Below are 24522 nucleotides of genomic sequence, written 5' to 3' on the forward strand. Positions count from 1 at the left end.
CATAATCTCCTCCATCCTGCGCTTGCGTAGTTTCTCCTGGTGGTGGTCATGGGGGTTGTGGGGATGAAGTAAAAATGAAGCAAAGGTCTTTCTCTGCGTAAACTTTTCATCTCTTCTTCTCTGGTCATGCGCATTTCTTCGGTCTTCAGCCAAGCCAACAACATGTTCTGTTTCTTATCTCAAGGTTGCTATAGTTATCAGTTTAGCACATATATTTCCCTTATAAGGTGATGACTACCTAAACAATTTCTTAGCTTCTATTAAACAAGCATTTTGTGTTAGCTTCTATCAGGTCAATGTGACCCCTAGACAATTACTAGCAGGCATTTTATATTAACCCTTACATCACATGCATTGTGCAATAATCAATGTACACAATCAGTAACTCTGAACAAGTTGTCCTAAATGGTCTGCAAAGCACAGGAATGTGTTGGTTACACCTCTACACAAGAATATTCTTCTTTTCTGTGTTTTACATTTATAAAATTATATAGAGCTCATCCAGTGACCTAGGTCTTTCCAGACTGTTTGGTCTAATAAATAGCTATTTATCAATGATAGAATATTCAAATGCAGAAAGTGTTCCACGTTCCAAATCCTGCACATGAAGCAGTATACTTCATATTCATAAGGACCAATAGACTCATGTAATTACAAATGTTGGAATAATTATAAAAACAGAAATATGATTTGATCAATGTTTTTGGGAAATATTATGTAATGTAGTGCACTGTCTTATGCCAAGGAAAACTTGGAATAAAGCAACAAGTTAAATTTCGTTAACAGATGTGAACTGTTTACATTGAGACAAATATTTAAAGAATAGGAACTTTTGCCAACAATCATCTCTAAGTTTACACAAAGTTTGTAAAGATGTTTGCTTATAGGTTAGTTTCCAGTAGTATTACTGAAGAACAAGATACAATTTCTAAATACTGTAACATACATGTTAGATATCTGTTTACTAGATATTTAACTAAATTGGCAAATTTTTATTTCAGATTATTCAAAAGATGTTGATTCCTTATCAGATGAAATAGCACAATAGCAATGAAAATAACAGTGATTGTTCCTCTCCTTCTCAGATGTAAGATTCTGTTTCCTTAAATGCTAATAGTAGCCAAGATATTTCTCTCTGTTCTCCAAACACATGCTGCTGTTTTATCCAAGATCAGTTTTGTAAAATACTTGTCGTGATCCGCTTATTATTTTATATATTGATTATGAGGATAAATCAGCCACTACCCAGAGATGACGCTTGAATTACAAAATAACCAGACTGTTGTATTTAAAGTTAGTTACAAGGGTTTATTTCTAAAAACAGGGAAAGCCGGTTTACTGGTAACAAGGCCTTTGTATAAAGTAATCACCTTAACTCGAGGGTCGTTAAGAGTAAAAAAGGGAGAAACAAAAGAGAGAAATTATCACCATACGCGCGGGGCCTGGCCTCGGGCTGGGCGCTACTCCTGGTTCTCCACCGTTCGAGCCGCTGCTCTGTCTTTACGTAGATGGAAGCCGAGGTACCAAGAGGGGGGGAGCGTCTGGACGAAGAAGCCCCTGCTTTTCCTTCTTTCCTAGGGTTTTTTATACCTCAAAAAGAAAGAGGGTTCCCTTCATTGAAGATGGCCCTGATACATACAAATCTCCAGGCTTCCTGGGATGAGTCATTTCTTATCTTTGTTTCCTGGAGTCCTGCTAGGTTTGGGCGACCTGATAAATAACCTTATCTCTAGGTGTCTGTTAGGCATACATTAAGGTAAACATATGGTAATTACAAGCCGGATGAACGAAAAAGGAAAAAAAAATGATTCAAGAGACATATTTTATATTTTCGGTTCCACGTGTATACCACAATACTGTATACCACTGAGCAAATAGATAAATATTACTTAATCTTTCATATCACATGTCCATTCCTTTAATTCATTAATTATTCCTTTATAATTCATGAAATAATTTAAACTGTAATGTTTTAAAAGTATGTTAAATAACGGAATAGTTATTTTTAAAACAAACAAACCCAAAAAAACAAACCCCCACCAAACCTGAAACCAACAAAAAAAAGGAAGACAATATTCAGAGACCTTTTTTAGTATATAAGACGATTCTCATCTATTCTATTAATATGGTATAATAATTTCATCCTTAATAATTTTCTGCCTCTGCAAAATGCTTTCAGTACACCATTTTAAAATCTGTGGTTTTATTTGCATTATGTTGGAGATCAAATTGATAACTAATTTAATTATAAAAAGCTTATAAATAATGGACTAACAGGTTGCTTCTCTTATTGTGGTTGGAGTTAAAAGGTGCCTATTTTTCTTAATTTGCCAAGAGAAACACGACATTTGTCCAAAATTTTCATGGAACTTGCAAGAATTTGATTTTTAAAAATGAGTCATTGTCGCTTTTAACTTTTTCACATTTTTTTAAACTGTCTGTAATAATTCCTGTTGAATTTAATTAAAGTTCTGAAATCAAAATATCATCATGTAATTGATGACACAAACCAGAGTTGCCAAAATGAGCCCTTTGTATAATATATATTTGAATGGTAAGAAAGCAAATAATAAACTTGGGTTTACATTGGTCTTTGCTCTGTATTGTTTATACATTATGGCCATGTTGCATGTTAATGAATAATTATTCTAAAACAGTTCTCAAAGGAATATGTTGGTTCCTTTTGGAATTTCTTTTAAGAGATATCCTGTTTTTTCCAGGCAAGAAAATAAAAATTTTAATAATCTTTTGCCAAATTGAACATTACAGTAGAAGTAAAAATAAATGCGCAAGACAAGGTTACAAATTTGTCTGAATATGAATTAAGCATTGAAGAAAGATTAGGCATGATAAGAAAATGTGTTGATCTAAGCACTCCTTTGGAGGAGTCCCACAAATCAGACCAAATAAACATGAATATCAATAAACTGGTTAGTGGAAAGGCAGTATCAGTTCCTGTGGAAAGGTTACAAACACATGAAACAGTTTCAGTAAAGGGCTTTTTGAATAACAATATGAAAGATGAAAGCAAGTACTTGTAAAATGGAAATAAATATCCTATAAATAGAGTAAATTGACATCCTGAGTAAATATGAACTAGTGATGAGCAATACACTTGATAATGATTCATTTGCTGAACTGTCTGTTTTAAGGAGCACTGAAGATTTGTCCCCACAGAGAAGTGGTCCTGTGATGAAATCTTACAGCATCACCAATATGGACACTGGTCTGAAAATCTACAGTACTGTCAATAAGAATGGATCTCAACATCCAAATTCAGTGGTAAAATTAGCATCTGGTAGTGCAGATAGAAAAAACATACTCCAAAGTAAATCTGCCACTCTTCTGTATGATCTGCCTTTGCAGGTGTTATGATCTGAGCTGTTATTTTATATTTTGATTGTGAGGAAAAATCAGCCACTACTCATAGATGTCACACAAATTTACAAAAATAAAAGGCTTTATGATTTAAGCAAATTACAAAGAATTATTTCAGGGAAAGGAGACAATAACACCACCTTTAAAAGAAAAAAAACAAGTTTACATGAGGAGAGATTTTACATAGTCACTCTGGGGAGAGAGTTGTTAAGAAAAGAAAAGAAAAAACAAGAGAGCGATTAAGTTTTATTACCGTCTGCCGGCCCTGGTCTCTGGTTGGGGGGGGGGGGGGCGGTGGCGTAGGATCCGCCGTTCCTGCGTGGCTGCTGTTCTGCTTTTTTTTTCCTGCTGGTGCTGTCCAGTAGCTGAAGCCGAAGTGGTGAGAGAAGAAGGGGGGGAGGGGTGGGGAGAGAGTTCCAGCGTCTTCTCCTTTTCTCTTTGAGTTTTTATACAGCAAAAAGGGTTCTGTCTTTTCATAAATCACTGGCACACACTGGCAAAGATTTGCCATCCCGACTACTTCGCTTTACATAATTGTAACCCTTCAGCTCTTGTTACCTTACTAAATTTATTATCTTTGTCTTGACAGCATACCAGGAGACCTTCTGATTAGCATTCTTATCTTTAGGTACCTGTCAGGCATGAGACAAAACAGAAGCTAGTTAAGTTTGGGGTAAAAATCTATTAATTGAGAATATGTTTGATATATTTTTAAAATAGTAGAAAAAATACTGATTCGAGAGACATATTTCATATTTTCAAAGTTTACATCAGCAGGTTTTTCCCAGGCTGTCATTTTCATCTGATTTAGTATCTTCTACAAAAACTGTGTTCAATTTTGACTCAAATCACAATCCTGAAGGTGTTAATCCACTGAAAGGATCAGTGACAAGTGGTGCATATATATGTTCTATACTCCCCAGTATAATATTCAGTACAGCAGCAGTGTGACAATGAAAGATACCTTGTGGTCCCAGAAACAAAACACCCAAGTAGAACAAGGCAGCTTACCTCCTTCATGTCTGCTTAGGTCTGACAGCACAGAAAGCCCCACCCATATAAAGCATTTTGCCAATATTAATTTATGCAGCCATAACAGTGTCCGAGCCAGTGCTGTGTATAACACTTATGAACAGATGACTGGAAGACACATAAATGTGTGGGCTATGCCACCAAGTGATAGACTGCTCTTGGGAGCAACCAGACACACTCTTCAAAAGCAGAGCAGTATATCCTCTACAGATTCTATAAATGTCAGGGATACTGGACCTTCAAGGCAAGCCTGGGTTCCTGAAGAGGACTATTTAACATACAGAGACTTGCATTCAGTGGGAAGAGCTCCATCAATAATGTCTGGGCAAGAGAGACCTCCTTCTGCCAGGACATATAGCATTGATGGTCCAAATATATCCCAATCACAGAATCCTTGTCCATCAATGAATGAAATACCAGAAAGAACTATGTCAGTTAGTGACTTTAATTACTCATGGACTAGCCCTTCAAAGAGATCAAACCCAAAGTTTAACTCTGACCACTGTTTATTAGACCCTCCAGTAAGAAATTAAGTCCTTCTCGACTGGAGGGAACAGGTCCTGTGACATATTGAGGATAAAAAGCTAAAAAAGGTAAAAAAAAAATTTAAAATTTTTCTACCTTTCTCTTGTCTGGATATGATATAAGTTAAATATTATGTGTTTTGAACTGCTTTTTATTACAAGTGAAAATGTACTTCTGATACTGCCTTAAAAAGGATAAACATGTTTGTGCTAGATATGTGAGAAACAGTGAAATGATGAACTGTGAACTTTTTGCCCCAAAGAAAAAAAAGTCTCTCTTGCTTTTAAATCATACTTGACAGTTTAGTCCAAATACTTTAGAATACATTAAATAATGTCATATTGACAGCAAGGCCAGGTTTCTTAGGCCAGTTAATTTTTATTGTTGTTGTGTTATCCTGAAAGTGGGGTCCCTCATCTGGTGTGCAAGAAGCTTATCCATGCACAGATGAGATATTTGCTTTAATATCCAGTTCAGATTAGTATGTATAGTCAACAGTCAAAAACCTAAATGTATTTATTCATGGAAGAGCTGTTGCAGTATCTTAGTCAAATGATATACATTTTGAACTTTTTTTTACTTGGAAAAATTAGAAACTTAAAGAACCCAAAAAACAACAATTTAGGATTTGCTGGATTTTGATACTTCGTGATATATCTTTTACTATTATTATATTTTTATGCCTCTTTGTCACTGTTTAAGTTAGATTTCTTTCCTTTCTCAGGTGGCACATGGGGGATTTTCCTTTTCTTTTGTGCAGTCTTTTTATTTAGTTTTGCTTATGGTAGCAAGACAGTAATTTCGACTGCTTTCTTTCTATTACCCTTGCCAATATTGCAAAATTCATGTTTGCAAGGTAATGAAGCTCAAAACCAAACCACTATCACTTCTTTCCTTGACCTCACATTATCTGTTTCATTGCCGAGCGTGGCACAGGGTTGGACTCTTAAGGTTTCCAAGGATTATAATTCCTGAATTAATGCATTGTGGATGTTGACAGCTTTGCAATTACAGTAAAATCTTGTCAAACAGTCAAATCTCTAATTTTTTATTCGTACTGTTTCAGTAATGGGGGGGGAATGAAACAAAATAACTGATAATTTGATGGGTTTCCATCCAAGTGTGTATCTTGACTGCCAGCTTCTTTTCCTACAATGTATTTTATATATTGCAAATTTAATGAAAGCCTAGAAATTTTGATAAGCTGTGCACCTTTGTTGTTTTTCAATACAGGAATATATGAATTATTTTATTTACATGTAATTCCATGTGTGAACTGCTGTTTGCATGCTGATTTACAGTAAACAAAGGAAAATAAGGGTCACTGAATTGGTTTTATACAACACACGGGCAGTGTTCTTGCATGTTTGTGTACGTCTTGTGGTTTATACATTCTGCACTAAACTGTTAAATCTGTCCCCTCTATTCAGGGCATGCTGTCTAGGTCTTTTAATTGCAATTATGATGCAGTTAGCAGCTTTCACTATGACAGCTTGTCAAGGTTTAACACTGGCCTGGCAATTAAACCGAATGACAGATGCTCTCTAATAATCCCCCTCCCCTCCCAGATAAAGGAAGCAGAGAGAATAAGGGAGAGACACTTATGGGTTGGAAACTAAACTACACAACTTTAATGAAACAGTAATGATAAAAAGGAAAAAATTACTAAATATATACAAATATACAGAAAAAAATCGATAATTGATACCCCCTTTCCCCCAATAACTCTCACATCACCACCAAGGCTGCAGGGCAGCCCTGGGAAAGTCTAGGCTGGACTCCTGGAGTCAGCAGCAGTTGGGAGCTGGAGGCAGGAACACACAGATTCAGGCTGGCATGGATCAGGACCACAGGCAGACGAACGGACGGAATCCTCCCAGGATGCTGAAGCAGACTGGGACCGGTGAAGAACGGGAAGCAGGAAGGGGTTTGACCCTGGTGATCCCTCAAATTTATACTGAGTATGACATGTATGGGATGGAATATTCTGATCAGTTTTGGCCATCTATCTTGTCCGGTCCTCCCCAAATGAGGGCTGCAGGTGGGACCTCTTTACTCTCTTTCTGGAGGGCAAAATGTTCCTCAGAACTGAGCAGTGTCCTTGGTTCTGCATAACAGTCTCTAGATGTAACTATAAATATCAAGCGTTATCAGTCCTAGAATCTGGAAGGGTGGTTGGCAGAACAAGGTGTAGCGGGAGGAGCCATTCTTGCTCCTGAAGCTCGACGAGCTGCTGGTCTCTTCCAGGACTCCAGCCACCACACAGCGCTTCCAGGGTAGAAGTGTAGCGGGAAGAGCCCTTCTTGCTCCAGAGGCTCGATGAGCTGCTGGCCTCTCCATGCCTCACACCAGAGGGAGCTGAGCTTTCCTCTGTGGGTGTGTGTCCCACCTTTATTGGTCCCCTGATCTTGCTCATGCCCAATAGGGGCCTGTCCTAATCAGGCACAGGTGGACTCACACCCACTCACTGGCAATTCGAGGCACCTGGTTTATCTTATTTCTCTACAACAAGGACATATGCACATGAGCAAAGTTACAAACAAGTTAGCAAGGTTCAGGGTGCAAACTCCCTGAGCTGCAGCTGCATGATCAAAGTAGAAGGAATTCAGCAGTTTCTCATGGTCACGGTGTCCTTGTACATGCCATTGCGGTTAGCAAAGCAGGATATAGAAGCAGCTTTATCAGTAGATAACATTTAATTAGAGCACCAATCATGAGCTTAGCTTTTGTAATATGTATGAGCTAATTAAAAAGAGTATATTAACCTGATCTTGGGATACAATAAACTGAAGCTTGGTGATTCTTACATTAAGTGTCTCCATTCTTCCCTTGTCGCAACACTAGAAGCAGACACTGTCTGAGAAACTTGCTGTTAATTTCAGCAAGTGCAGCTACTTACAAGAGACTCAGCTGAAAGCAAAAGTACAAGACAGAAAATTACTTTTATCCTGGCCCAAACCAGGACACTGGCAAAGGAAGAGGTAAGGATAAAATATAACTTCAGTATATGACATCTGTCTGTCAGTGACAGTGAATTGTTATATTGCTTTTGTTTAATATTGTTTCTCTGTAGATGGTGACAGAAATCATATAGGAATTTATCTCCAGTAGTGTTATCTCAGTGTGGTTCTACTACAGAAATCACATGTTTCTTCTAATTTTGAGATCTTTTTCATAAAATCATAGAATTATAGAATGGTTTGGATTGGAAGGGACCTTAAAGATCATCTAGTTCCAACCCTCTTGCATGGGTAGGGACACCTCCTACTAGACCAGGTTGCTCTTTTTCCATTTAATATGAAGAGTTTTTCAAGAGAAATGCAGTAGTTTCTTAACAGAATGTACCAGAAACATATGCTTACATCTTTATTCTGAGATAGAAATTTTTTTTTGAGTACATTTATTGATCACCAACTAATTATTGATGTAGTAACTGAAAAAAATACAAAGTAGTGTAGTGAAATGAGGCAACCAGGTGCCACTAATTGCCAGGTAGTGGGCGTGAGCTTGTGTCAAGCCCACCTGTGCCTAATTAGGGTGGGCCCCCACTGCGCGTGAGCAGGACCAGGGGGCCAATAAAAGGTGAGTCCTGAAGCACAGGCTCAGCTCAGTCCTTGAGCTCACAATCTTGCTTTAAGTGCTGCTTTCAGCACTGCACTACCTTTATTTCTCCACTAGAGCTCATTGCCGTCAGGGTGAGGCTTTTGAGGAGTCTCAAACCCGTGGCCTACCAGCAAAGTAGCAATACAAATTGGAGTACTTTGCATCTATTTGTTGCTATCCAGAATGGTTCAAAAATCTGCGAAAGTATAAGTGTGAAGACCTAAACAAAAACCAGTATAGAAAAAAAGTGTAATCATATGATACGTGCCTGATAATCATCAGTTTTATTTAAGGTAGACAGATGTGGGTAAGAAATTCATATGCAATTTAATGGCACTTTAATTGTGGGCAACTTACTTTATATTCTTGGACACAAAATGTTTCCTCTGTATTGTTTTTTGAGAAAGTACAGAGAGCTATGTTTTCATTCTGTGTTAGAATGAGAACGTCCACTTTTTGTGTAAAATAATTTTTCTTGTCAATTTTTCTGGCAAGAGAAAGGGGAAACAGTGTTGGCTATGTAGAACTTATATAAAAGTAGGAACTAATTTTAGTTTTCAAAATTCAGATAGAAGTAGCAAAGAATTAGGAAGACCAAGTTATTGTATTTGAACATGTATATTTGCTGAGGACGTTAAATTCATTTACACAATATCAAAAGATATCTGAATTTAAAGCCTACATGGCTTTGATTATAATCATAGTGGTATTGGAGTAAAACTTGTGTACAATGATACAAGATTCTGATGTATTGGAATCTTGTTCTGAATTAATATTATAATCAAAAATACTTATTTAATTGTGATAAATGGGGGCGGTTGAGGTTTTTTTCTTTTTAAAAGCTTTTGTTCAGCTAAATTCCTTAATAATAATTTCATTATGGCAGCTTGGTTGCAAATTTTCAGCTAGTTCTTCTAACTTTGGTTTTAGATTTGGTTTTAGATTCTAGTGAGAATTGACAAGGATCCAGAACTTGGATGTAGTATATCAGGAGGAGCTGGTTGTAGAAGGAATCGATTCAAACCTGAAGCTGATGTATTTTATACTAATGCATCCTAAATAATATAGATTTTTTTTTCTGTTTTTTTACCAAATTAAAAATATTTATAGCCCCCAAACCCAAGACACTAAATTCCAGGGCTTGATGGGAGAAAATGGAAGACAAATTATTAGAGAAAAATAAGATGGTAGGAAACCACTGTGTTTCTTGCACTGTTCTAGATAGCACTCAACAGATTTGAGATAGTGAATTATGGAGTTTACAATCAGAAAGCCCCTTAAAAGACAAAATGTTTTATCATACAGCCTTATTTCTGGTAGTTGATAATTCATCTTGACATGTACATCTACCAAATTAAAGGCAGATCAGAACTTGCCCTTCAATATTCTTTTAAAGGCAATTTGGATTTAACATGAGAAAAGGAAGGCCATTGCAAAAGCCAGTACATCTGTAGAATAATATCACATTCTCTTCTACTTAGGATGGAAAACTGATATGTTTTGCATTACATATGCTTGATGCTATCACAATATTTATGAAATAAGTTGTTAAAATTTTTTCCCACCTCTGTTTTTTAAGGGTGTATTTGTAACCAGAGTGCAACCAGAAGGACCAGCATCTAAGTTGTTGCAGCCTGGAGATGAAATAATTCAGGTGTTGTAGTAATCTAATCGACCAGACTGTGTAATATACCAGTTCATTTTTAGTTTTCACCTTTTTGAAGAGCAGAATGCTTAATTTTTATATATATTGCCAGTATCTTTTCCAGAAGCATTTTTATATTCTGGGATGATGCTTTTAGTTTTCTTTCATCTAATATTAGAATACGTGAGCATTTTCATTAGGCTTTACTGTCACAAATTCATCAAAGTTGGAAGGGACCTCTAGAGATCATCTAGTCCAACTCTTCCACTAAAGCAGGATCACCTAGAGCACATTACACAGGACTATATCCAGGCAGGTTTTGAATATATCCAGAGAAGGGGACTCCACAACCTCCCTGGGCAGCCTGTTCCAGTGCCTTGTCACCCTCATAATAAAAAGGGGTTTTTGATATTTAAATGAAACTTCCTCTCCAGACCTTATCTCTTACCTCCAGGGTCTGGTTTTCAAGAGGGTTGGCTTTCACAGTGAAGACTGAAGCAAAGAAGGCATTCAATAACTCTGCCTTCCCTGTGTCTGTGGCCACTAGGACACCAGTCTCACTCATCAGTGGGCCTACATTTCCCCTATTCTTCCTTTTTTAATTGATGTACTGGAAGAAACCCTTCTTGTCCTTCATACTCCTCTCCAGCTTTAGTTCCAAGTGGGCCTTAGCTTCCTTGTTGCATCCGTACATTCTTTATGTTCCTATATTCCTCCAAAGTGGCCAGTGTTGTTTTCCATATTCCATAGATTTCCTTCTTCTCTTGAATTTTTTCAAGAAGACCCTTACTCATCCACACAGGGCTCCTACCTCCTCTGCTTGATTTCTTCCTCATAGGGATGCACCAGTGTTGAGCCTGGAGCAAGTAGTGTTTGAAAGTTGCCCAGCTCTCATGGGCATCCATACCTTCCAGAGCCCTGACCCATGGTATTCCACCAAGTAAATCTTTGAAGAGGCTTAACTTTGCATTCCTGAAGTCCAGGATTGTAATTTTACTTAATTCTCTACTTTCACACAAAATAGTAAACTCCATCATTTTGTGTTCACTACAGCCAAGGCTGCTCCCAACCTTCACATCCCCAACAAGACCCTCTTTGTTTGTTAATAAAAGATCCAGCAGCACACCTCCCCTTCTAGGTTCCTGTGTGAGTCTGACCTCACTGATTTGCAATTGACTCAAAGGAACAATTTTAAAATTAATAGCCCTGGCTAGGGTGGAGGACCTAGCTGGCCAGAGCTGATCAGGGGGTGACACCTGGGGATGTGATAAGACCTACTGGGTGGAGACTACTCCCCTTTTCTGAGCACCAGTTTTCAATGCTGGGTGGTCCCTCCAGGCATGACTAAGCCACCTTGATTTTACTAGCGTACCTGGCTAAAGTGGCTGGAACAGAGCAGGGAATAGTGCCTGGAAGAAAACTGATGACTGGGTGGAGACTACTCCCCTTTCCTGAGGGCCAATCTTCAATGCTGGGACGCCCCTGGAGGCACAATTATGTACCTGGCTAAAGTGGGTGGAAGAGGAGGAATGGCACCTGGAAGAAGATGAGAATTGATGACTGGGTGGGGGACTACACCCTTCTGGCTCCCCTCCAGGCACCCTGTCTTCCAACAAACCTGGCTGAATGACAGCTGCCCCTTTGGAACAAAAGGTACTCAGGGGTATATATAGCTGTCCATGCTGTGGCTGTTGTTGTCTCTTGACCCACCACCATTTTTGCATCAGACTCTGTCCAGAATCAGAGTGCCATCCTGAAGAAACTTGCTGGACAGCTGGACCCCTGGTGGTGACTCTTTCTCTCTCATTCTTCCCACTTTCTTACCTTTTTTCTTTTCCCCACTTTTCTCTCTCATTCTTTCTTACCACTTTCTTACTACTTTTTCTCTCTCTTTCTTATATCTTCTTTTCCTCTCTCCCTCTTTTGCTTGGCTCTATATTTTTGCCTGCTTGCACCCGACCTTTCTATGGTTGGACTTTGTGTCGTGGATCCAAAACAAAAGTAAATTTTAATGTTACCTCGGACCGTAACAGTTCCTCAACCACCTGTGTCAGAAACTTGTCATCAATGCTCTGCAGGAACCTCCTGGAATATGTGTGCCTGGATGTGTTGCCTTTCCAGCAAATATCTGGGTGACTGAAATCCCCCGTGAATATTATCATTCAGTTATTTAGCTTGTCATTATTCACATACGCTTTTCTGAATAATGTGTTGTCTGAACACCAGCAGTTGACCCTCACAACCACTCTCCCCAGATACAACTCTTACATCCCCCTCCATCCTGCAGTTCTTGCCAGTCTTTGTTGGTTAGCCTTGGCTTGAGGCAGGAGTAACCCAAACTCTTTCCCCCAACACATTCCTCACATGCACTACAGGGACTTAATTCCCTTCTATGGTGCATAGAAGTTCTGACTGAGCAGGGCCAGCTCGATTGACAGATCCCTTAGTCTTGACTAACCAGGTCACTTTCGTTAAGTGTTCATGCCAATCTTTACATGTCCCTGCACCCATTGCTTTGAGTGCAGTCTTTAATAGTCTATTACATTGCTTGACTTTGCCAGTGGCTAGTTCATGATAAGGAATGTGATGTATCCATTCTATACCATGATCCTTAGCCCAGGTATCTATGAGGTTATTCCAAAAATGGGTCCCATTATCTGACTATATTCTTTCTGGCATTCCACATCACCACAATATTTGCTTTTCAAGGTCCAAGATAGTGTTTTGGGTGGTGGCATGGGGCATAGCGTATGTTTTCTGTCCACCTAGTGGTGGATTCCACCACAGTGAGCACATGGCATTTGACTTGGTGTGTTCTCTGAAGTGAGATACAGTCAATCTGCCAGGCCTCTCCATATTTATATTTCAGCCAATACCCTCCATACCACTGAGGTTTTACCATTTGGCTTATTTCACTGTGGTACATATCTCACACTCATGGATGACTTCTGCAATAGTATCCATGGGCAAGTCCACCGCTCATTACAAGCCCATTTATATGTCGCATCTCATCCTTAATCGCCTGAAGTATCATGGGCCCATTGAGCTAAGAATAATTCACCCCTTGTGTTGTCAGTCCAGGTCCACTTGAGATACTTTCACCTTAACAGCCTGATCCACCTGCTCTTTGTTTTGATGTTCCTCATTGGCCCAATTTTTTGGTATGTGGACATCTATGTGGCATACCTTTACAACGAGCTTGTCTAATCCAGCAGCAATATCTCACCACAATGGGGCATGTCATGGTTTAGGCCCAGCCAACAACAAAGAACCACACCACACAGACCCAACACAGGGCAGCACAGATGGGCTTGGCTCTGTGCATCCAGTTGTTTTCTTTGCATTGTTTTAACCATAGATTAACAAGATATTTGAATAGTGGTGTAGCCATCCTTAAAGTTGCAGAGCTTGTTAAAATTATTACTTATTCACCACATTAATAATTTGAGAATGCTTATAGAGTCAACTGCTGCATTTCTGTTTTCTCAAAAAAAACCAAAACACCCACAAAACTCCCTTCACTATTATTTCAATTAAACCACAGCCTTGTGTGAACTTTCTAAAACAAAGCTAAATAAACACACAGGATAATTCTTCCAGTGAAAGAACAAAACAGCATGCACACAAGAAAAACAAAAAACAAAAAGAAAAACCCAAACTCTAAGATCAAGTTGTTCCAACTAAAGATAGCTTGTTTATGATCATGGCAAATAGTTCTGTTCTTGTTCTTCCTCTATGGGGCAAGAGAAAGCTGGCTTTAAGTCCTAGTTCTCTTACTGATGTAGACAACAAGAAGCATGTTAAACCTTTGAAAAGGTTTTTTTGTTACATATTTATACATATCTATTTGTTACATGTTTATAGATATTTATACATATTTATTTATACATAGTTAAACATATTTATATTGTTTATTTGTTACATATTTATAGAGTGGAATATATGTGAAAGGATTACTTCAGTTTTAATGGTTTATTCCTGTATTTATAGAATTTCATTTGTCTGCATGACATTTATAATGAAGTTTTCTTTTGGCATGCTAATGCTCTGCTTGAGTTTTGCTTTTTCTTTAATGAGGAATTCATAGTTTGAAAAATAGCTTTAAAAGTTGCATTTGCATGCTTAGTCAATTAAACACTGCTTCATTTCTCATAACTAAAATTTTTTTTTTGTCTGTAACAGCATGTACTTTATAATCCCAGTAACAATGTAACAACAGTCCTACTATATTGTTGCTTAGACAACATCTGCAGTTTTTGACTGAATATAATTTCTCCCCAAATTACTTTGCTATGCTTGATTTTGAAAAATTCTCTGTAAAACATGTTAGACATGCATATTATACTGCATAGGAAACATGACAGAGAAAAGAGAGACCTGACAGGAGTCCGCAGCTCCCGCATGTGAAGCAGAGAGAGTGACAAGGCCAAGGGCGTGCTAGAGAAACCGCAAGACATTTAAACACGGCAAAACCGGAAGCGGCACTCAGACCGCAAACGACAAGGCAGCGGCATTTGTTGTTTTTTGGAACACTGCCAGCAGGGTTTGTGGGCAAGTGCATGTGAGTGGAACGGCGGCTCAATCTACCTGGAGCGGGGGTTAGGGATGTCATCCGGAAGCTACCTAGCCTGGTGCAGTCCTTGGACTACTGACCCTTACTAATCTTTCATGTGGGAGGAGAGGAAGTAATAACTGTCAATCCTAGAGTGATTAGAAGAGACTTCAGGGCTTTGAGAAGTCTACTGAAAGATTCTAGTGCACAGGTCATCTTCTGTTCTTCCAGTCACAGGCAACAACACTGGAATGAATAACGGTATCCAGACCATTGATACATGGCTCTGTTGCTGGTGTTACCGCCACAAATTTGGGTTCTTTGACAACAGTATGGCCTACACAGCACCAAGGTTGCTGACACCTAATAGGAGACACCTTTCTCAAAGGGGAAGAGGGTCTTTGCCCAGGAGATTGATGGACTAATTGATAGGGCTTTAAAGAAGATGTGAAGGGGGAAGGGGATAATATCAGTAGGCTTTTAAATAACAAGCCATGGGATGACACACCTATTTCAAAGAAGGAAAAAGATCCTTGCTCAGGAGCCAGGAACACTCATAGGAAGGCCTTTAAACTAAACTCCAAGGGTGGTGGGGATAAAGCTGGGCTTACTGGAGAGGATCCTGGGAGTAGCACGTCAGTACCAACTGGACAGCTTGGTGAGGCATGCTTTAAAATGTAGGACCTGGATGGAGGGATCCAAAATGGCAATGATCACCCCACCATCACCGCTACAACCGATTTGAGATTAAACCAGGCCAACTAGAGTAGTGTAAAATGTGCCTCAGCTGTGTCCTCAAATGAGAAGCAAAAGATCAGCATACTGAAGTGTATGGATACAAATGCATGTGTTCTGGGAAACAGGAAGAACTGGAGCTCTGTGCCCAGTCATATAGTTATATCATAGGAATACCTGAAACATGGGGGATGACTCACACGACTGGAGAATCACGATAGAAGGCTATAGGCTGTTCTGTGAAGACAGGCAGGGGATAAGAAGTGGAGGAGTTACACTCTATGTTAAGGAAAACCTTGAATATAGAGAAGTCAACTATGGTAATTGTGGTAGCCCTATTGAATGCCTATGGGTGAAAATCAGAGGGATTGTCTCCAAGGGTGACCTTACAGTAGGCATCTGTTACCGATCCCCAAACCAAGATGATAAGACCAATGAAGCGATACTTGGTTTGATAGTCAAGCTTCAGGTCAACAAAACCTGGTCCTTATGGGAGAATTTAAGTACCCAGACATTTGCTGGAAGAACAACACTGCAGCTCACCTGACATCAATCAAGTTTCTGGAATGTGTAGAAGACTGTTGGATATGAAACCAGGAATAGGGTACAGCTGGACTTACTACTCACTAACCAAGGAACTAGTGAGTGCTGGGAGTTTTTCAAGAATACTCCCCTAGTTAGCCAAAATCAGTTCATGCCTATTAAAGGCAAGGGAAGTAGGCAGAGAAAGTAATCCCCATGGCTTAACTGCAAACTTCTGGGTCTGCTCAGAACCAAAAGGGAAATGTACCAGAGATTGAAAAATGGAACATTAATGGTTGAAAATTACAAGGGCATTACCAGGGTATGCAGAGAAGCAGTTAGGAAAGCAAAGGCTCAGCTTGAGCTAAATTTGGCCAGAGATGTCAAAAACTTCAAGAAAGGGTTCTTCAGATATATTAACAGCAAGCAGAAACAGAGTAATAATATTGGCCTGCTATTAAATAGGAGAGGTGAACTAGTCACCAACGATGCTGAAAAGGTAGAGGTTCTCAACACCTTCTTCACCTCTGTTACCAGTGCTGTTAGGTCCCAGGCCATAGGAACAAAAGGTCAAGTTGAAGCAGACATTGACCCACTATCAGTGAAGGAAGAGTTGGTGTATCAACTATAACAGGAGGGTGACCTGTTGGGAAACTGTTTGGAAGAAAACAGACGTGAGCAATCCTGACTATTTAGCTTTAGCTAGAGTGAGCTAAGGGCCTTGAAGCCCAGCTGCAAGGTTACTGAAAGATGAGCTATGGGAAAAAGATAAGGGAGCTGGCAGCAGAAAAGAAGAATAACAGGATAATGATATAGCCAGCAGAAGTTCTGTGAGAACAGGACTTGTGGCCAAGATATAGCCACCTGCAAGATATCGTTATATAAACAAGGGCTCTATATAAAGCGAGTGTGAATTGTTAATAGATGACTTCACTTTAACAATATTGGTGACTTAAGCCTCTGCAGATTTTTTACATTTGGCACCCAAACAGGGACCCTCTCGCTGTTGCTTCCCAGGAGCGATGAAGATAGCTGGGATAAGAGGGTAGCAAGAAAGCCGACCGAAGCAACGGTGCGGCAGGAGCGGAGAAGCCAGTTGAAAGGAGACTGCTGCCCCGGCGGTCTGTGTAGCTGGTGCCCAGCTACGGAATGAAAGAGGTACCTCGGAATTGAAGAATCTCGCCAGGAAAAAGGTGAGCGGCTGGGGAGGAGATGGGGTCTACATTCTCTAAAGAAGAAGAGGCAGTAGTTAAGCTCCTCCAATGTATCCTCTCTAAGAGAGGTTTATCATATGAAGGCAGGACCTTACGAGAATTACTGAAATGGGCACGAGATAGAGACTTGATCCCTTCGATGGGTACCATTTTTGAGTTATCTACTTGGGAAGCCATAGGTAATGCCATATGGGATAAAATTAGCAATGGAGATAAGGAGACAGGACACTTAGCGACACTCTGGAAATTGATTAGAGAAACCTTAAAAGAGATGAAAAGTGAAAGAGTGGCAGCCGCTTCTGCCTTTGCTGCATTGACTCCAGAAAAGACCAGTAAAAGTAAAAGTACTAGGACTGGTTGCTCAGTCGCTGCGGCTCCTGTTAGCGAAATGCCGTTGGCGCCTCCAATGAATCCTTTTGCCAGTAGCCCACTGACGCCCTTACCAGGGTTTTTTGGCACCACAACAACGCGCAAACAGCTGGAACATGCGGGTGCAGGAGAAAGCACATCTAAAGAACGCGACTTGCGTCCCCCTCCGAGTGAGAATGAGTTAAGAGAACTTCATTTAAATAATGAGTCTGGTATCTTAAGTGAAGCTTAAGTGAAGCGTTCTAATGGATCAGAAGCCCTACAGAGCGCAGAATATCCACCATTGTCGGGTACTCCTCTTATCAGCCCAGAACGAGAAGGATCTGTTTAAACATTGTTAAACAGCCTTATTCAAAAACTGGGGGATCTTACAGTTAAACCAGCAGAAGAGCGTTCGGGTTCAGAATCTTCGGTCCTGGTACCGCTTGACTCTCCACAGACTCCTCCGTGTGCGGAAGCAATTATTCTACCTAATTTGCAGAATCCAGTTCCTGAGCCTCCAGGAGAATCAGGATCTGGACAAAGATGGAGAGGAGTCATACACGATGCAATAATAGAGGGGCGGTTTGTACCTAATTTGTCAGCGTTCCCTGTGTCGGTGCAAGCAGATGGGACACAGAAATGGGAACCTTTTGATTGGAAAATATTAGGAAAAGCTAGAGCAGCAATAAATCAAAATGCCATTAGGTCTCCCATAACACAACAAATGTTGAAATACATTTTTACAGATGATTTGTTGATACTTCAAGATATAGCTCAAATAACTGAGATTTTGCTTTCCCCCTCTCAATTATTATTGTTTTCTAGGGAATGGCAGAGATTATCATAGAATCATAGAATTGGCTGGGTTGGAAGGGACCTCAGAGATCATCGAGTCTGCTTCATGAAGCAGTCATGAACCATCTCAGCCACGGCAACAGAACGACCCTTTTTATGGTATTCAGGTGCAAATGCTAATGGGTCAAGGTCCTTTTGCTGATGGTATTTTGCAAACCCAATTTGCACCACAGGTGTTGCATTTAACTCAAAGACTTGCTTTGCAGGCACTGACATCAATTCAAGAACTAGGTCGATCGCATGCCTTTGCTGATGTTAAACAGGGTTTAAATGAGTCTTTTCCTGATTTTGTTGAAAAGCTGTTCAGGGCAATCCAAGATCATCCTGATTTGGATGAGGATTCCAAAAAGCGTATGTTTAAAGTTTTAGCTTTTGATAATGCGAATGACAAAACAAGACAAATTGACAAATTTTAGGATTGTTGCCTCAAACATCTGAGGTTGCAGATATGATTGAGCTCGTGGAGTGCACTTGGCAGTCAGAAAAAGCCGCCTATATGGCTGCTACATTAAAAGGTATGGTGCCAACAGCACCAAAAGGCAAGTCGTCGAAAGATTAAAAATGTTTTAAGAATGGTAAAGCGGGTCATTCTGAAGTGCAATGCAGAGTTGCAGGACCCAAACGGAAATGGTGTTCGAATTGCAATAGGAATAATCACAATGCATCTGAGTGCCAGCAATTGGGAAACCGGCTGCTGAGCGCGAACTACCCGTGCGCCAAGACACAAATTCAGGGAGCATGGTCCGCTGGTCCGGGAACTCAGGGACCCCAGGGGCCCTGGACACCGTTAGCTCCGCCACTCATGGGAGCGTCGGCGTTGACGTGGAAACCGCAGTAGATGTAGCATTGTTAAACATTGACGTACATTTAGTGGAATCGAATATTCAGGGTCCCTTGGGGCATAATTTGTGTGCTTTACTTTTAGGACGGTCATCTACATCTAGACAGGGTATTTTTGTAGTCCCTGGTGTGATCGGTGCTGACTATCCTGGATTAGTAAAAATCATAGTTTATACTATTACTCCACTGGTATCCATTCCAAAAGGCAGTAGAATAGCGCAATTAGTACCATTTGTGTCACAGGTACTGTGTAAAGGTGAAAGGGACAGAGGAAGTGGAGGCTTTGGCTCCACTGGAGCACCACAAGTTTATTTTGCTATGGATATTATGAAAGGAAAACCTGAGGTAGAGGTACTTATTAGATCTAAATGGAATGAGACTATTAAATTGAAAATGATTGATACAGGAGCAGATGTTACAATAATTTCTCAGCAGCATTGGTCCTTACCATGGCCCACCATACCATCTCCAGCAGGGATTATGGGAGTAGGAGGAACGCAAACGACTAGAGTTAGTAAAGATCCAGTTGCTTTATAATTTACTGATGGGTCACAAGCGTCAGTTCGACCCTATGTCATGCATGTACCTATTATGTTAATAGGGAGAGACGTCCTCAGTCAATTGAATAGTAGACTTGTAACACAGCCTTTTTAGTAGCGGCCACTGAGGGGCAGCCGATCCTAAAAATCAAGTGGTCTACCAACGATCCTGTCTGGATAGATCAGTGGCTGCTAACTAATGAACGGCTGCAGCATGTAAAGGAATTGGTACAAGAACCACTCATGGCTGGGCATATTGTACCGTCTACATCGCCATGGAATACGCCTGTATTTAAAATTCCGAAAAAAATCTGGAAAGTGGCATTTATTGCATGATTTGCGTGCCATCAATGTGGTCATGGAGGCTATGGGAACGTTACAGCCAGGACTACCATCTCCAGTAATGTTACCAGAAAATGGGGATCAATTGGTAATAGATTTAAAAGATTGTTTCTTTACAATTCCTTTGCATCCAGAAGATGCTGAGCGATTTGCCTTTTCAGTTCCTTCTGTTAATAAGGCTGAGCCAGCACAAAGATATCATTGGGTCATATTACTGCAGGGAATGAAGAACTCCCCAACAATGTGTCAATTTTATGTTGCTTGGGCCCTGCAGTCTTTATGATCACAGTTTCCTGAGTTGATTATCTATCATTATATGGATGACATTTTGATTGCAGGGAGGACACTCAATTACAATGATGTTTTAGCTCAGGTGACGAAGATTGTAGAACAACGTGGTTTAAAAATTGCTCCAGAAAAGGTACAAAAACATGAGCCTTGGAAATAGCTGGGATGGACAATCACGGGGAGTGCAGTGCGACCGCAGAAGGTTGCCCTTAAAACAGAAATTACTACACTAAGTGATGTACAGAAACTCGTGGGTGATACCAATAGGTGAGGTCACTTTGCGGGATTACTAATGATGATTTACAGCCTTTGATTGATCTTTTGGGTACCACATCTAATGTAACCAATAGAAGAGAGTTACAACCAATACATCAAAAGGCATTGACTGTTATTCAGGAGAAAATTTTGACGTGTCATGTATCTCGCTTTGTAGAAGAGTTGCCGATAACGTTAATGATAAAAAATTCGGGTCAAGATCGAGTTCATCCTTTTGGGTTATTAGTTCAATGGAATGACAAGAAAAAACAAGATTTAAGAATTTTAGAATGGATCTTTTTGTCAAGGTGCTTATGCAAAATGATTACGAGGGTTGCAGTCTTATCTCAAATTGTTATAAAGGGCAGAGCGCGATGTCAAGACATCGCTGGAGTAGACCCAGGTCAGATCATTTTGCCCCTTATGCAGGACTATTTGATTTGGTTGTTGCGAACTTCAACAGACCTACAAATAGCCTTAGCACAGTTTGGCAGGGAAATAACGAATTCTTACCCCTCGTATCACTTGTTACCACTTTTGTCCGACATGCAGTGGGAGTCATGTAGTTTTTTGTCTGACAATTCAGTGGACGGCATAACGGTCTTTACGGATGCCGGGAAAAAATCCCATAAGGCTGTTGTTACCTGGGAGGAGACGCCTGGGCAATGGATAGAACATTTAATTCAAAGGAAGTCATTTGACTCTCTGCAAACCCTTGAACTTACCGCTGTTGTTTGGGTTTTTGAAACATGGAATAACACTGCTGTTAATATAGTCTCTGATTCACTTTATGTAGTAGGTATTGTCTTGAGGATGTATCATGCAATTTTGAAGGAAATTTTGAATAAGCATTTGTATTTGTTATTGCAGAAGCTATTGAGACTCTTAGCAGAAAGAGAACATTCTTACTTTACTACTCATATCCGGAGTCATCTTAGTGACCGAGGGTTGGCTATCAGTAATAACCGAGCTGACCATTTGGTTGCACTGGCATGGACTGGTCCTTCTTATGATGTTTTTTTCACAAGCTCGACAGTCTCATGCCTTTTTCCATCAATCTGCTAAAATGTTAGTGAGGCAATTTCACTTACCTCTGGGGGATGCCCAGGGAATTGTGAAATCTTGTCCTGATTGCCAAAAGGTTGATCTTGCTATTTGAATGGGAGTCAATCCTAAAGGTTTAAAATCTTTGGAACTGTGGCAAATGGATGTCACTCATGTACAACAGTTTGGACGCTTAAAATATGTGCATGTAGTTATAGATACTTTTTCTATGGCTGTTTGGGCCTCTGCTCAGACTGGTGAGGCAACGAAACATGTTATCAGACATCTATATGTATCCTTTGCTGTTCTAGGAGTACCTCAGTCCATCAAGATGGATAATGGCCCTGCTTATTCTTCTGCTTGCTTTCGACAGTTCTGTGGACAATGGGGCATCCGACATGTTACTGGTATCCCTCATAACCCTACAGATCAGGCAATAGTGGAACATTGCCATTCAGTATTAAGTGCTCTCCTTGAGAAACAAAAACGGGGGGAGGGAGTCCTCCGCAGGACCGGTTAAGTAAGGCTGTATATGTCATGAATTATTTCCGCCTTACAGGAGATTGTACAGAGCCTCCGATATTAATACATCAAAAGGCTTTAGCAGACTCTGAAGCTTCAGAACCTTCCCAAAAAATTTTGGTGGAATTCAAGAATTTGAACACTGGAGAATGGGAAGGGCCAGCAGAGGTGAAATTAACTGGTCGAGGTTATATGTGTTTACTTACAGGTACTGGAGTGCATTGGGTACCAGCCAGATGGGTTCGTCCATGGAAACAAATGCCTTCAAATGCGGACTCACAGTGATGCTGTTTATGATATGAGTTTTGGTTTGGGAGATTGTACCACTTCATTTTATTTTAGGCTAACTTCACCAGATTTTAGTAGCAATGTCATTTCGTTTTTGAATCTTCTAGTGGTTGTTGTTAATTTTTCTCATATATTGGTGAGGAGTAAGACAAAAAAACCACAGTTATGAGAATGAGTATGCCTTTTCGGAGGCCGAGAGCTACTGCGGAGAGTGGGAGCTGCTCCTCGTACAGAGAGCACCCCCACTCCTGCCTCTGCAGCCACTTCTCGCCCCCCCCGCACACAAGGGCACAACTCAGATACGGCTGGTGAGCATCGCGAGTGTATCTGTTACAGCTGCAGCTGCTGTCTCTGCCCCCACAGACACTGCTGCTGCTCAGAAAATGAGCCCTGCTGCAGACACCACAGCAGAGAAGAATTTTTGTAAGATAAGCCTCCCCAACCCCCTTGGCTCTGCGCGCCAGTGGACACCAGACCTTCCTCATACTAAAAAGGTATTTAAGTCCTTCCACTTCAGTGTGAAATGTGCTTTTCGTATTGTATTGTATTGTATTGATAACAGGCTTTTGTTATTGTTGTAATTCATGTGATTGTTTATATATTGATTATGGGATCTGTGGTATACACGTGGAATTGAAAATATAAAATATGTCTCTTGAATCACCTTTTTTTTTTTTTCTCTCTTTCCTTCATCCAGCTTGCAATTACCATATGTTTACCTCAATGTATGCCTGACAGACACCTAGAAGATAAGATTACTTATCAGGTCGCCCCAAACTAGCAGGACACCAGAAAACTAAAGATAAGGATGACTCATCCCAGGAAGCCTGGAGATTTGTATGTATCAGGGACTTATTCAATGAAGAGACCCCTCTTTCTTTTGGGGTATAAAAAACCCTAGGAAAAAAGGGAAATGCGGCTTCTTTGTCCAGACGCCCCCCTCCTCTCGGCACCTTGGCTTCCAGCTATGGAAAGACACAGCAGAGTGTAGTGAAATGAGGCAACCAGGTGCCAATAAAAGGTGAGTCCTGAAGCACAGGCTCAGCTCAGTCCTGGAACTCACAATCTCGGCATGCTTGGCTTTAAGTGCTGCTTTCAGAACTGCACTACCTTTATTGTTCCACTAGAGCTCATCGCCGTCAGGGTGAGGCTTGAGTGGCGCAGCCGGCTAAGCACGTAACAACACAACCCGAGCAATGCTGACAGCCGCGGGTTCGAGACTCCTCACATTTTATTGGCCCCCTGGTCCTGCTCATGCGCAGTGGGGTCCCGCCCTAATCAGGCACAGGTGGGCTTAACACAAGCTCACGCCCACTACCTGGCAATTAGTGGCACCTGGTTGCCTCATTTCACTACAGCAGAGGCTCGAAGGACAGAGAACCAGGAGGAACTCCAGCCCCAGGCCAGGCCCCGCGTGGATGGTGATAACTTCTCTTTGTTCTCTCCTCTTTACTCTAACGACCCTCACGTTAAGGTGATTAATTTATGCAAAGGCATTTTTGCCAGTAAACTGGCTTTCCCTGTTTTTAAAATAAACCCTTGTAACTCATTTTTAAATCAAACAGTCTTGTTATTTTTGTAAATTCACGTGTCGTCTATAGGTAGTGGCTGATTTATCCTCATAATCAATATATAAAATAATAAGCGGATCACGACAGGATCCCTCGTCTATATGTTGATTGTGCTGTTCTGTTGCACTGCTAAGCAGATGAAAACTTCTGGTATTTTAACACAGATGCTAAAAGATGTTGATAGTGTCAGACATACAGTTTTACAATATCATGCTGCCACTGACTTTTTATTGTTAGCTTTTAGGTTATGTTTGTGAAGACTTTGGAATGTATTGCATGAATTTATCTGATCATTCAGAGTCAATTCACAACCAAAAGCGATTGATTAAGATAACATGAAAAAATTAACTGTTGCATATACTGGGTTAAATGAATGGTTAAATCGCTTAAGGATATGGGGATAGCTTAGAGATTTAATTAG

General features: G+C 40.3%; 1 pseudogene; it reads left to right on the forward strand.

The window, feature by feature from the left end:
• Window positions 1-1251: 1251 nt before the first annotated feature.
• Window positions 1252-24522, forward strand: part of LOC103535218 — a 38040-nt pseudogene continuing 14769 nt past the window's right edge.

Source organism: Calypte anna, chromosome W, assembly GCF_003957555.1.
Source record: "Calypte anna isolate BGI_N300 chromosome W, bCalAnn1_v1.p, whole genome shotgun sequence".
NCBI lineage: Eukaryota > Metazoa > Chordata > Aves > Apodiformes > Trochilidae > Calypte > Calypte anna.